Source organism: Dermacentor andersoni, chromosome 8 (assembly GCF_023375885.2).
Source record: "Dermacentor andersoni chromosome 8, qqDerAnde1_hic_scaffold, whole genome shotgun sequence".
NCBI lineage: Eukaryota > Metazoa > Arthropoda > Arachnida > Ixodida > Ixodidae > Dermacentor > Dermacentor andersoni.
This window is the reverse complement of record NC_092821.1, coordinates 56,467,800-56,480,881: the sequence shown is the minus strand read 5'-3', so window position 1 is coordinate 56,480,881 and position 13,082 is coordinate 56,467,800. Positions and strand designations below refer to the sequence as shown.

Below are 13,082 nucleotides of genomic sequence, written 5' to 3'. Positions count from 1 at the left end.
ACAGCAAAATTAGTTTTACTACATATCGTACTACATCCAGATTCGCTAAACGAACATAAATGCCTTCTGCAAGTAAATATTACTTGGTGCCGACAAGAATGACGAAACGACAACTAGCAAAGATTGCTAACTAGCACTACCAGCTACTTCCACAGTGCACGCTGTTTCCCATGTCAGCCCGGCAGTGCAGGTGAGCTTGGCTCCGACAGATAACTAGGCCGACATCACGAGCATTCGCTGAGCGTTTATAAAGCTGCAAGTGTGCATGGTGTGAAGTCGTGAAATGACGGTGTTCTAGCGACGCACGCACAGAGACGATATAAAAAAAACCGTGTTTCACTCCACCATGTCACGCGAGCTCAGATATCGTTTGTTTCGCTAGCTCAAACACACATTTGCGTCTTCGTCGAGATTATTCGTATGAGTCAGTAATGACAGAAACAGAGAGGTAAATTGCATATGCCAATACATACATGTCACAAAGTTCAGCCCTAATCCAGGCTTCACGGCGCTGTCAATCGCGTTTTACCGACGGAAATCGGAAAATCCGCATTGCCCTGCTGGGATGGTCAGGGGAGGTGCAGCGGTAAACGAGGCACGACATTGGCATCGCGGCCAAATTTGTATGGCAATATTGTTCGAAAGGCGTTCCGTGTGCGCGACAGCGAGAATGGCAAGGCTGACAAGTGAGTGAAAGAACTTTATTGGAGTTCCGGCGTGGACGCGAACTCGTCACGCACCCGGCTAGTCCCATGTCGGGACTGGCAGGTCTAGCCCACCGGCCCTGTCACTGGCACGCCGAACAGCCAGGATTTGCTTGTCTAGAGCTGGGCCACGCAGACACAAGTCCCACTTCTCGTTGCTGAACTTGGGGTATCTCGACCCACACTCCTGGAGCATATGTGCTAGAGTGGAGGTCTGCCCGTTGGATGGGCAGGCGTCGTCGCATTGTGCGTCGGGGTAAACCGTGTAGAACGACAAGACATGGATATGTGCCAGTCCGTAAGAGTCTAAGAGAAACGGCTGGCGCTCTATTCCACTGACAAGTGCAGCGTCCTCTACGGCCGCACTCCACTGACCCGGAGTAGAGACTTGAGTCCTGCCATACACCTGCCAAATTGCTTCGGTCCTCACCCGCTAGGGCACCGCGCACCCGCAGTATGGTGTCGCAAAAGGCGGATTCTAAATACATTTCTTTCCTGGGACAGTCTCTGAAGTTCTTGGAGCTAGCAAAATAATTTTCAGAAAATACAGGTAAAAAATTCATCGCGTGTGCTTTCAGATCAATCAGATACCTCTAGCCGACGCATAAAGCCACTGTACCTTACAAAGCACGCCTGCATTCATTTTCTTGGGACAGTATAAATATGTATTGTATTTGAAATGTCATGCGTTCATCGTTTACCCCCTTCTTTTCTAAAGCTTACCCAAAACTTCGGCTTCCAGAAGCGCATGCTATGCTTGACAAAAAGTAAAGACGTTGCAAGTAGAACAAGCACCTAATATGTTCAGCACATTTCCAAGTTTGGCGACGAATAGATCAAACACATTATGCAGCTGACCTAAACTACTATCCGGTCGTCTTCGCAGGACCCTCCTTAGCAAAATGACATACCAAGCAACACTGTGTTTTGTCTTTAATTATTTACAAATGAAAATGGCACTGTATTTAGGAAAGTGCGCTGGGCGCTAATGGAATAAGAGGTTACTTATTTATTTTTATTTTTCTAATTACACAAACTACAGACCAATATAGGGCTACAGCAGGACTTGGAACATGCATTAGTGTATATAACACATTAAGAAACAGAGATATACACAAAACGATGAATGATCAAAAAGAAGCGCTTTACAAGTTATTGAAGTGCTTACCAGTGGTAGCTATAAAATCTTTTTGGTGATAGTGAACGCATGTTACGGGGTAGAGGATTTCGCAGCTCTATTGTGCCTGGAAAAAAACTGTACTTCAATGTGGTACTACGGGCATAAATAGGTGTTATGTTCATGGCGTGGGAGCTACGCATACAACTTGTGTTAGCAAATCTGGTATAGTTCCAATCAAAAAGACCAGATCTGAAATCATTTAAGGCTTAAAGATTGAAGGCTTCAATGTGATAACGTAAAAGTAATGACTCAATGTTCAAAGATTGTTGATCCTGTGTTGGTGAGAATGTGCGGCTGCTATTTTGGCAAATGAAATGGATAGATTTTGGTTGAACGTTATTGAGTGGGCTTATTTCACATTGTTTGTAGCGGAACCAAACGACAGAGGCATGTTCTAGAACAGGACAAATTAGCGTTTTTATAATAGCAGTTTATTATCGCGGAGGGTCTTAGCGAAACTACAGTGCCAATAACGAAATGTTTTTAGAACTTTCCCAATTGCATATTCATTATGCTTAGACCATGAAGAATATTCCGTTAGAATGACGCCTAAGAATTTATATTGACGCATTCCTTTACGTTGGATGCCATCCACAGAATAAGTGAATGAGAGGGAGCTCTGTCTATTGGCAAATGACACCACAATTGTTGTACTACAGTCGATGTTGATTTGCCACATTTTGCGCCAAGTTTAGAAAGACATAAGGGATTGGGAAGACGGTGGTGGTCATGAATGCAGTTCCACATTCGTATAATACACAGTCACCTGCATAAAGTCTGGTTTTATTTGAGGTACTACGAGGTAAATCATCGATGTATATTAAAAATGCTAAAGGGCCTAATACGGACCCCTGAAAAATGCCTAACGTAACTTCGACTGGAGTTGGTTCCACTGAGTTAAAAGAAAGGAATTGTGAGCGATAACGATAAAACTGGCTATCCAAGAAGCAGGACAGTGGCTATTGAACATGACGTTTATTTTACAAGTAGTTTAGAATGAATCACACAGTCAAAATCTTAAGACAAGTGAATAAAGTTGACATCCACTTGATTACCTATGCATACGTTAGAAGCGATATCATGAACAAAATGGACTATTTGTGTTACACTGCTATTACCACGATGGAAACCATGCTATAAATATGTTAGAACATTATTACAGTAAAGGAGTTCGAATATATGTTTGTGAATAATGTGCCCTAACATCTATGAGAGATGTGATAGACGTCTTGTGAGAGATATCGGCCTGTAGATAGAGAGAAGTTGTTTATCGCCTCAATTACACAAAGGCAGGACTTTGGCTCTTTTCTATTTAGTCGGGACTTCATCAGAGTATAAGGATTTCTGGAAAATTACAGTAAGGTACTGAGCTCTCCATGGGGAGTATCTTACAAGGTTTATTAACTATCTGAAGGAACTGGTCGCTAGGCAGCACCAGTCAAACTGCCACTGGTTTCTGCATGCACTACTGCGCACGAGCGATTACCGCAATCCAAGAAATACAAAAATAGTTTTGATTTTTAAAGTTTATGATTATGTTTCTTTTATGCTTCACCCAATCTTATTGGTTTCACTTCTAAGCGAAGACGCTTGCTTAAGTTGAGATTATTTTGAGATGTCGTTAGATTGTTACTAACACTATATTTTAGCAATAGATACGAACAGAGTAAAGTCGAAAACATACCATTTTTCTCAGGATTGCTTTTGTTGACCCTGCATTCGTGCTATTTCAGTTGAACTGGACAAGGACTGTGTTACGTTGTGGCAAAAATATTGTCAGGGGGAAGGATATTTTGTAAAATGCAAACCAAGAGGGTTGTGGTTCTGTGGATGCCAGTGCTGTAAGTGTCATTCTGTCACTTATCATATATATATGTACCAATTGGAGCGATTGATTCAAGAATAATGAGATAAGCATTTGTCGGATGAGCCTGTGTTTTGAGTTAAGTAAAGGGTAGCGGCCCAATCACAGACGCCGTCACGACCCTCCTCATCCGGTTATCTATGTTCACTGCGCAGGCTCGGCCCCATCGAAACCCATCCCCTTGAGTGTGCCTGTCGGCTCATGCAACTAATTAGGAAAGTAAGACAGCACAATGTAGGCAATGTTATTCGTTTTTCAAGTGAACAAAATTGACATCCCATAAAACAGGAGAGCGTGTGATTCGGCTGTTTATATAGAGCTGCGGGTCACCACCTAACGGTCACCACTAAGTTGGCTGTTACGTAGGTTTCACGTCAGCAAGGTGTAATAAAGATAGATTCAAGTATTATTAGGTTATAGGGTCCTATATGTGGTCAGGCACCTATGCCAGTGTTGTGGGCAAAGTCAATAGTTCGATTTCCATCGGCACTAATTTCAAGACAGTTGTGTCGAATGTGAAAATATTGTTGCGCCATGCTCTCATTAATATATATGAAGCTAAGGGAGTGAGTTGTAAGGCGAAACACTTCAGTGGGATGTCTCGACATTATGTCATGCTTCATATTCCATTGACCCTCTCGTTTTTTTATACCAAGTGTCATTTCCAAACATGAATCCCCCTTGGAATTGTCCACATCATAGGGAATAATCATATATGACAGTGAGAAATTCTTCCAAGTGCATGCGCCTTGCGAAGTCATCCGCGACTATTAGTAGATTGCAATGTGCACCGCCAAATTCTTACCTATAACTTAAGTAGGAGCGTTTTGTTATGTGTCAATTACGCAATTCAATTTCATGAGCAAGCACTGCCCGCGTATACGAGTAACACAGGTAGAAAGTTTGAATTGTGATATCTGCCAACGGGTATTAATTGCACTTCTCCGTAATCTGAAAACAATACGAATTTATTCATACAAAACTAGATAAAAGTGTTATTCACAGTTCTCTTGTTTATTTATTTATTTATTCGGTATACCTACATCGCGTGCACGGCATTATCGTAGGGGGGTTAAAATACAGGTGGTCACAATGGAAACATATTCAGCAACATCAAAAGAATACATCAGTAAATAGAACATAGTTTAAGCACTGAAATTCGCAAAAGTGGAATAGAAACTAACAAAGTACAAAACAAAGTGAGTGACAAAGTAACTAACTTACAAAACAGAAAAAAAAAACTAGCGTATGTGCACAGATGAATAACAGAACAATCAAAGAATATGACTCTCAATAGCATTTTCAAAACTAGAAGCTGCCATCACTTCATTAGGGAGCTCATTCCAATCGCTAATCGTGTTAGGAAAAAATGAATACTTAAACACATTGGTACGGCACTGATAAGCTCTAATTTTGTTAGCGTGGTCTCTCCTAGATGAAACGTAATGCGGCTCCTTGATGAACAGTGTTTTGTCGATACCAGTTTTACTTTTATATATATTGTAAAGGAATTTGAATCTTAGGATTTTCCTGCGTGAAGAAAGAGTTTTCCAACCCAACCCTCCCCTTATTTTGGATCCTCTGGTAGTAAAATTATAATTTCCTGTTACGAAGCGTGCTGCTTGCTTTTGGACGCGTTCTATTTTTTCTGTGAGGTTTTTAGTGTATGGATCCCAGATAACGCATGCATATTCTAGAATAGGCCTGATGTTTGTTAAATACAAGGTTGCCTTCAGTGATGAAGGAGAATGCTTAAAATTTCGTCGGAAAAAGTGAAGAAGACGGTAAGCTTTCGCGCTGATTGAGTTAACATGATTAGTCCAGCCAAGCGTTTCAGAAAACGTAACTCCGAGGTACTGAACATCCTTAGCGGTACTGAGTGCAATATTATTTAGGCAATAGGAACTGGGGAATTTTTTCTTTTTCTTTGTAAACTGCACATGGTAGCATTTACCAGTATTCTGAGTCATCTGCCACCGCTTGCACCAAATAGAAACTTTTTCAAGGTCGTCCTGTAAGACAGACATATCGGCATAACATTTCACTGCACGATACATGACACAGTCGTCGGCATACAGTCTAACTGTTGAATTAAGGCCTACTACTAAATCATTAATATAAACTAGGAACAAAAGAGGCCCAAGCACAGAGCCTTGAGGCACTTCCGATAGCACCTGCATTGGAGCCGAGTTTACCCCATTAAGAACAACTTGCTGTTTGCGCAGGTGTAAATAATCCTTTATCCAGCCAAAAATATGTTCAGGAAGGCCTAGGAATGATAATTTTAAGCAAAGTAGATTGTGCGGGACGACATCAAATGCTTTCCGCAGATCAAGAAAGAGTGCATCTATCTGTTCACCATGGTCTAGGCCGAGTGCAATGTCATGAGTGAATTCGGCTAGTTGTGTTACGCACGAAAAACCAGAGCGATACCCATGCTGAGCCGAAGTGAAAAAGTTATTTGTTTGAAAATGTTTCATCAGATTAGAGTACAGGACATGTTCGAGAGTCTTACAGCAAACGGAAGTTAAAGATATCGGCCTGTAATTGCCTACGTGTGTACGATCACCTTCTTTAAATATCGGAGTCACGTTGGCTGTCTTCCAATCTTCGGGCAGTTTTTGATCATCTAGTGACTTGTTGAATAATATTACTAAGAAAGGTGCTATCTGTCTCGAACATTGTTTCAAAACATGATTAGAAATTCCATCGGGTCCATGAGCTGAATGCAGGTTTAGGTTAAACAACAAAGCCTCCACTCCTTCCTTGCTCACGGCAACGTCACTCACCCGGCCCCGCACACCAGCACTATTTGTTCACGTGGAGTTGCCTGATGGCGAGATCAGAGTGCTCGATGAAGTCAGGCCGAGTTTTATGCGGTGCCTTCCGGCCGCGAAAGGAACCGTCTGGCCATAGGTAAAATTGCTTCGTTGCTGTTGGACGGAAGCTGTGGGCTTAGTAAAGGCTCACTCACACTAAGCCAACCCTACACCGATTTGGTCTCCCTAAAGTCCCTTAAAATTATTGGTTAGCTCAGATGGTAGAGCGGCTGCCTCGGAAGGGTGGTGGTCCCTGGGTCGAGTCCCGGACCAGGACGAATTTTTCTTCAACTACGAGGCTTTTTTCTTTCGAGGAACCCGTATGGGTTTCCTTTGTAGCAATGGCTACGAACGGGTGGATGTCTCATATTCCCTTTAATAATTACTTCTCTCCACCATGCAGATTTCCGCAGAACTATTACGTCAAACTCTTGCCTTTGCTTCGAGTTGTTGACAAATTCGACTTCGCCTTGCCATCTGCTAGCCGCCTGGTTAGGGCATATGGTAGAGCGGCTGCCCTGGAATGGCGGAGGTCTCGGGTTCTAGTGCCGGACCAGGACGAATTTTTGTTCAACTACGAGGCTTTCTTTTTTTCGAGGAACCCGTATGGGTTTCCTTTGTAGCAATTTCTACGAACGGGTGGATGCCTCATTATCCCTTAGCAAACTTCGTAAACTAGAGACACTTTCCTTCTCCGCCTTCAGTCCTCCTCGTTTCTCCTCAACGTCACGCTCCCTCCTCGACCGTGGCGCCGCCTACACTGCTCGAGCGTAGCAACGGCGCCAACACTCGCTTCTCGCCACTCCGTAGACGCTTCTCGAGCAAAAATGGCGCTGATGCATGACGTCAGGGCCCATGTGATGCTATTAGGCCAATAGCAGGCGGCGTCGGCAAGAGCGCGCGAGGAGGAAGTGGCATTCTTCAAAGCGTATCGCTACTTTGCGAAGTTTAAGGGCCTTTAGGTCTCCCGGCTGTCGGTGACAGCGTTTTTTGTTCGTATCGGAGCCTCTGTCACACTGTACCGACACCGAGCTATCTGCTGGTAGCTTGGTGCCGGCGTCGGTACAGTGTGACAGAGGCGCCGATACGAATGAAAAAACGCTGTCGCCAATGGGCGGCAGATCAAAATCGGTGTAGGGTCGGCCTATTGTGAGTGACCCTCAACAGATCAAGTGTTTCCTCTGCGGTGTTACAAAGCTGTCTGCCGAAGGAGTGATTTTTCAGTGGTCTTTGTTTTAGGATAGAGGCTACAAGAATGAGTAACGACGAGACCAACGCGTTGCCAGCGGGGTTCCGTCCACAAGGATCCGATACGCAACTGTAACAGCAGCCTCCCTTCATTACTCGAAATCTCACCTGCGATGATTTCAAGAAGGTTCTCCCCTAGCGTGATATTCGGATCAGGGTGCTTTTATCCTGGCTCTTTTTCCACTAATCTGAACTTCGCATACATAAAAGGAACGTATGTTTAAACATCGTGTACGTGAATAACTAGCTTCGCTGTTTTGATAGTTAATTCGGGAAGCAGTAGAGCGAATTCCTTAACGGACGATTGACGAAGTAATGATCACCGATTCATCTAGCTATAGAGAGATACCGACAAGTATACTTGAGTTTAAGAGGAAGCTTTAGCTCGGGCTGAACTCCGACGTGGCCTATTCAAATACACGTAAAACGCAAAAACCTTTTCTGAGGTAACCCCTGGACCAACCTAATGAAATTTGTTGCATTTGAGAGAAAAAGTTAAATTCTAGTGACTGTTGGAAGCGGAATTTCGATTTAGGGCTTGAATTAGGTTAAAAAGATTTTAAAATATTCGACAGTTTGAAGAAAATAGAAGCACGAAGTTTACAGATTCATAGCTCTGCATCAAGAACAGATATCGCGGTTCTGTAATAGCATCCATTGCATCATTCAAAGCGCACAAATTCAATGTGTCATTTTACATCATACGTACATTTGTTACGTTGGTTACAAAGGTTCTGCAAAAGCTGTATTTCCATATTACTAAATTTTTTGATATTCATGCGTAACATATCAATTATGTCCGTGTTAGAGGTACTATTAGATGCAGTTGACAGAATTGTATTACCGTTTTTCGTTGTTGAGGTATAGAGTTGTAAACTTGATAGTTTCGTTTATTGAAAATTTTCGATTTTTGCCAATCTTTAATATTATATTGACGGCCTAACTCAAAGATCCGAAACCAACAGTCACTATACCTCAAGTATATTCTTTTAAATGCAACAAACCTCGTCAAATTTGGTGCAGTGGTTGCCGAGAGAAACGAATTTTCCTTTTACATTTATTTAGATAGGAGCACCCGAGCTAAAGCCTCCTCTTAAGTAGCCACAATAATTGTTAATTATGGTTTTCCCAGGTTGGCGATGAGGGTTCTCGATTGAATGCTTTTGTTGAACTGTGTTTCTTCTCTTGCCCGTTTAAAATGCTTGTAAGCTTGCTGGTATGATTCTATTTCTTTTTTCCATTATTTTTGATTATGCATTGTTGGTTTGCCTCGATTCAGGGATTGTACTTTTTTCAACTTTCCTTTATTTCTGGGATTTCTGATTCAACATGTTTGTGCCTATTGTGCGTACCAATTCGTACTCTGTAGCTTGCCCGCCCTTGTGTGTTATGCCATAAGGTCCCGAAGGTATACATAAATGAAACTGCGGTAGACTTCTTATTAGACAAATGAATAGATGTACTTGGCTCTGTATTGGTAAAAGAACATGGTCTCTAAAGCGTGTCATTCCTATGTTTCTCTTGATTGCACAACATTTATTAGCAAAGATAGCCATTTTGAACGATAACACTGATCTGAGCTGCACGTTAGTGAATAGAGTGTTCACAGAAACGACATGTATGATTGAGTTTTTCAGAGCTCAGCTCTTACGCGCCTTTTGCTGCGGCGAGAGTCGTTGTTGTCCCTCTGAGTAACCGAGTGAACTAGCACAGCGCAAGATGAGAGCCTACGCGCAATGAAGCGTGAAAAGAAAAGCGTAGGGCAGCGCGAGACTTGCGGCGGCCGCTATGAGATGCCGCCAGAGGAGAGCACCGTTGTCTGTTCACTGATGGCGCGTGGCGGGCGCGTCGCATCATACCATATATGGAAACAACGCAGTGCTTGAGTGAAGACTAGTCAGCGTCCGCTCATGTGAATCGCGCCCTCACCTCACCCCCACGCTGCCTGTCGTGATCTGCCGATTAGCGAGGCAGTCACGTCACACTTAACTCCGTTTGCAACGTGCCGCACAAGGCTCATTGTCCACGCATGCAAATACATCTCGAAATGAAGACACGTACATGTATTGAGCGGCGCTCCTATTCCTTATTTGGGAGTATAGTAATCGTTGGTGATATGTAGAGTGCCACACAATTATAATTTCTCTAACTGCAATACCTTAGGATGAAAGTAACCTTGCGCTTTCTTATCGATGAATCGGCCTTGCTGGAGGCGCTCTACACACCTCCTATACAAGGATGCAAATGCGTTTACTTCATCGCGTGACATAAATTCAGCCTGCGCGCTTGAGGCCTGATAGACGGGCGCGTCTCACCAGTTTACGCCATTCACGGGAATAAAATGTGTTGTAGGCCGTAAGGCTTACTTACTCGGCAGCAATTTCTAGGCGTCATCGCGACAGTCTTTATGACATTGGTTTCAGGGTATCGAGAGATGAAAGCTTATGCTAACCTCACATGCAGAGAGCACGCGATGTCACTGTAAAAGCACACTTCAAAAGTCAGGGAAAGCAAGGCGAAACACGCTGAACGGTGGCAAATGGGTATGGTGCAAATGATTCATTATAGAGAAATTGGCATTTTAAATAAGACGCATGTTTTTGCTTAGTTGGATCTAATGTCAAAGGAAGGTCGCGATTAAGGCTCTGATGACGTTTTATTAATAGACTGTTTTAAAGAAATTGGGGCATCAGGGCATACAGCAGTCCTTAAGCGCGCACATTATTCGAATTAAGTTGGCCCGATTGGCCGGGGCCGGACAGAGTGCAAGAAGACACCGGAAATAGTGGAAAGCAAGACGGTAAGATTGGCCAGAATATTTATTACATGGTAAAAGAAAATTTGAGCCAGTACTGGTTTTTAATGACTGTCAGTGGTAATAGGATTTGGGTTCGAGCAATATAGCGACACGACGTATTTAGAATATAATGTTTATTTAGCTTATTTTTTTTAACTAGAAAGCATGCCTTTAGGCATAATACAAAGGATGTTAAAGGTACACGAATGGATTGGACTCGTGCAAAAAATCTTGGAGTGAACAATGATGTGGTCCATGAATCCAAAGTTCAAGGTCGGGTGGGCGGCCAGGCCGAAGGCCTGTTTCCCGGAGATGGCGGAGACGGCTTAGATGAAGTCCTGGGCACATCCATAATAGGTGTGTCACTGTCACATCTTGGATTTCTGTGTTACAACATGGGCACGATGAGCCGTAACGACCATGGTACTGTTATGGCCAGAGATATTTAGCTTATTTATTCTTCATTCTCAGGCTTCCGTTGCTTCGGTATTGCTCCAGCTAACGCATTTGCTCACACGTCCACAATAGCATGATGACAACGCATGCTTGATAGCGACTGTCTGATGACGAAATATGACGGTCGATCGATCAACGAAGATCATATGGCAATGATAGCACGCCCATGGGATAACGTTTCTGGAGTGGTGACAATGGAAAAACGACAATGTGACGACCACGCCATCACGACTATGTGAAAACGATGGCATGCCCATGACGCCATCATGAAGTAGTATTGGTGACAATAGAATTACATTGATGGCATCATGCATGACGACAACAAATACATGCCGGCAATTATATGTAAATGATGCAATGACAATGGGGACATGACAATGATATGAAAACTGTATGATGACGACGAGTGTACGACGACAATGGCGTGACGACAGCTCATTGATGAGAGTTGGATGACGAAGTTGGAGCGACGAAGATGGTGTGACCACCACGGCATGGCGATGACGGTATGACTACTGATTCAGGCAGTGGCTGTCGGACGATGACGCAGTCACAATGATGGCACCAGAATGTCGTAATGATTGCCATTGAAGGACGGCAGCATTACGATAGAATTACGAAGAGGGATTGACGTGAAAGGAGCGACAAAAAGGGCAAGACGAGGTTACACCATAGTGAAATGTTTTGGGAATATTATAGTGAATACTCTGGCTTGACAATAAACAGTATACCTCTGGCTGTATTTCGTGTTTCTGCTTCATTGATCGAATTTTCGTACTGAAAGAATTCAAAAATTATTTTGTTTATATTTCAGGCCACGAACCAACAATGACTGGCTTTTGCAAGTACAGTTAAGATGTCAGTGGCACATTTCGTCTCAACAAGACTGGCAGACTTCAGTACAGTTCACAGCAGTATATGTGATCTTCCCGCAAGAAAAGTTGAGTACGGCATCAAACCACCACATCCAGCTATTTCAGGGCGTTGCGTCATTACAGTAGACTTCAAATGAGCCTTACATTATTTGCTGATGCTGTCTGACGGAGTTTGCTCACAAGTCACAAGCAATTCGTCCGCACACCAAGCGAGCGCACAACGTAACACACTTGAGCTGCAAAGAACTCCCTAATTGTCTGACAACAAAAACAAAACCGCAACATTATTGGACCCACAGAGTGCCGCGACAATTTGCATGGTGCTGGTGTCAGGATAGCTGGTCCACTTAGAAATGTAAAAAGTAAGTATTGCTAACCTTTTATGGATGCAAGTCTACGCACATATATGGTGCTCACGGTTTTTTAAGAATATCGCATTAGTAAGCGCAATAATATTTTATGCATAACAACATACATGTATCCACAGCATATGCGCACGCATAATTTCAGTTTGAAATTGTTTGTTTAAATGGTTTAGTATGATACTATCGCCATAATTACATGAGTAGAAGGAGGTGGGGGAGGACGACAGAAAAAGAACTTGAAGGAAACTAAAGCTCGCCTGTAAGAGTGGAACGCAATAGCGTTATCGGGTCCCCTTCACGCCGCCACAGACAACTGATATTCGGTGACATGGGAACCGAAAGAAAATAGCTGTGGACCGATCCCGGTAGCAGTGCAGGGAAGTGCAATGCGTCATACCCTCGTAAACAAGGAAAATGGGGTTTGTGTTTGAGTTTCCGTGTAACAAAATGATGTTTTCTCCTATATACGAATTACAACTCAATGCTATCATATCTGTAGATTGTGTGTATGTCGGACTTTAAGAATTATATTAGGCTTTATTTTATTACGCCACACGGGGAGGGCCTACGTGATTGTGGTACGGGATTATTTTTATTCACGGAGAAGTCCGCTGACGGTGGACGTCGGCACTGTTTTTTCTGTGACAACGAACCCTTAACGGCGTTAAAAATGTCTGTTTGCGCGCTGAACCTTCAACAATAAAGATGTATTCATTCGTTGCTAATAGTTCTATGGGAGACGTTCGGCGAGACCACCGGTAAGTATATGTGTCT

General features: G+C 43.2%; 1 long non-coding RNA gene across 2 annotated transcripts in view; it reads left to right on the top strand.

Moving 5' to 3' along the window:
• Positions 1–12,080, top strand: part of LOC126538928 (uncharacterized) — a 45,213-nt gene extending 33,133 nt beyond the window's left edge. For both annotated transcript variants that reach the window (XR_008614117.2, XR_007601190.3), the window contains exons 4-5: positions 3,618–3,725; positions 11,883–12,080. This is a non-coding gene — a long non-coding RNA (uncharacterized lncRNA). The remainder of the gene's footprint in view (positions 1–3,617; positions 3,726–11,882) is intronic.
• Positions 12,081–13,082: the final 1,002 nt, after the last annotated feature.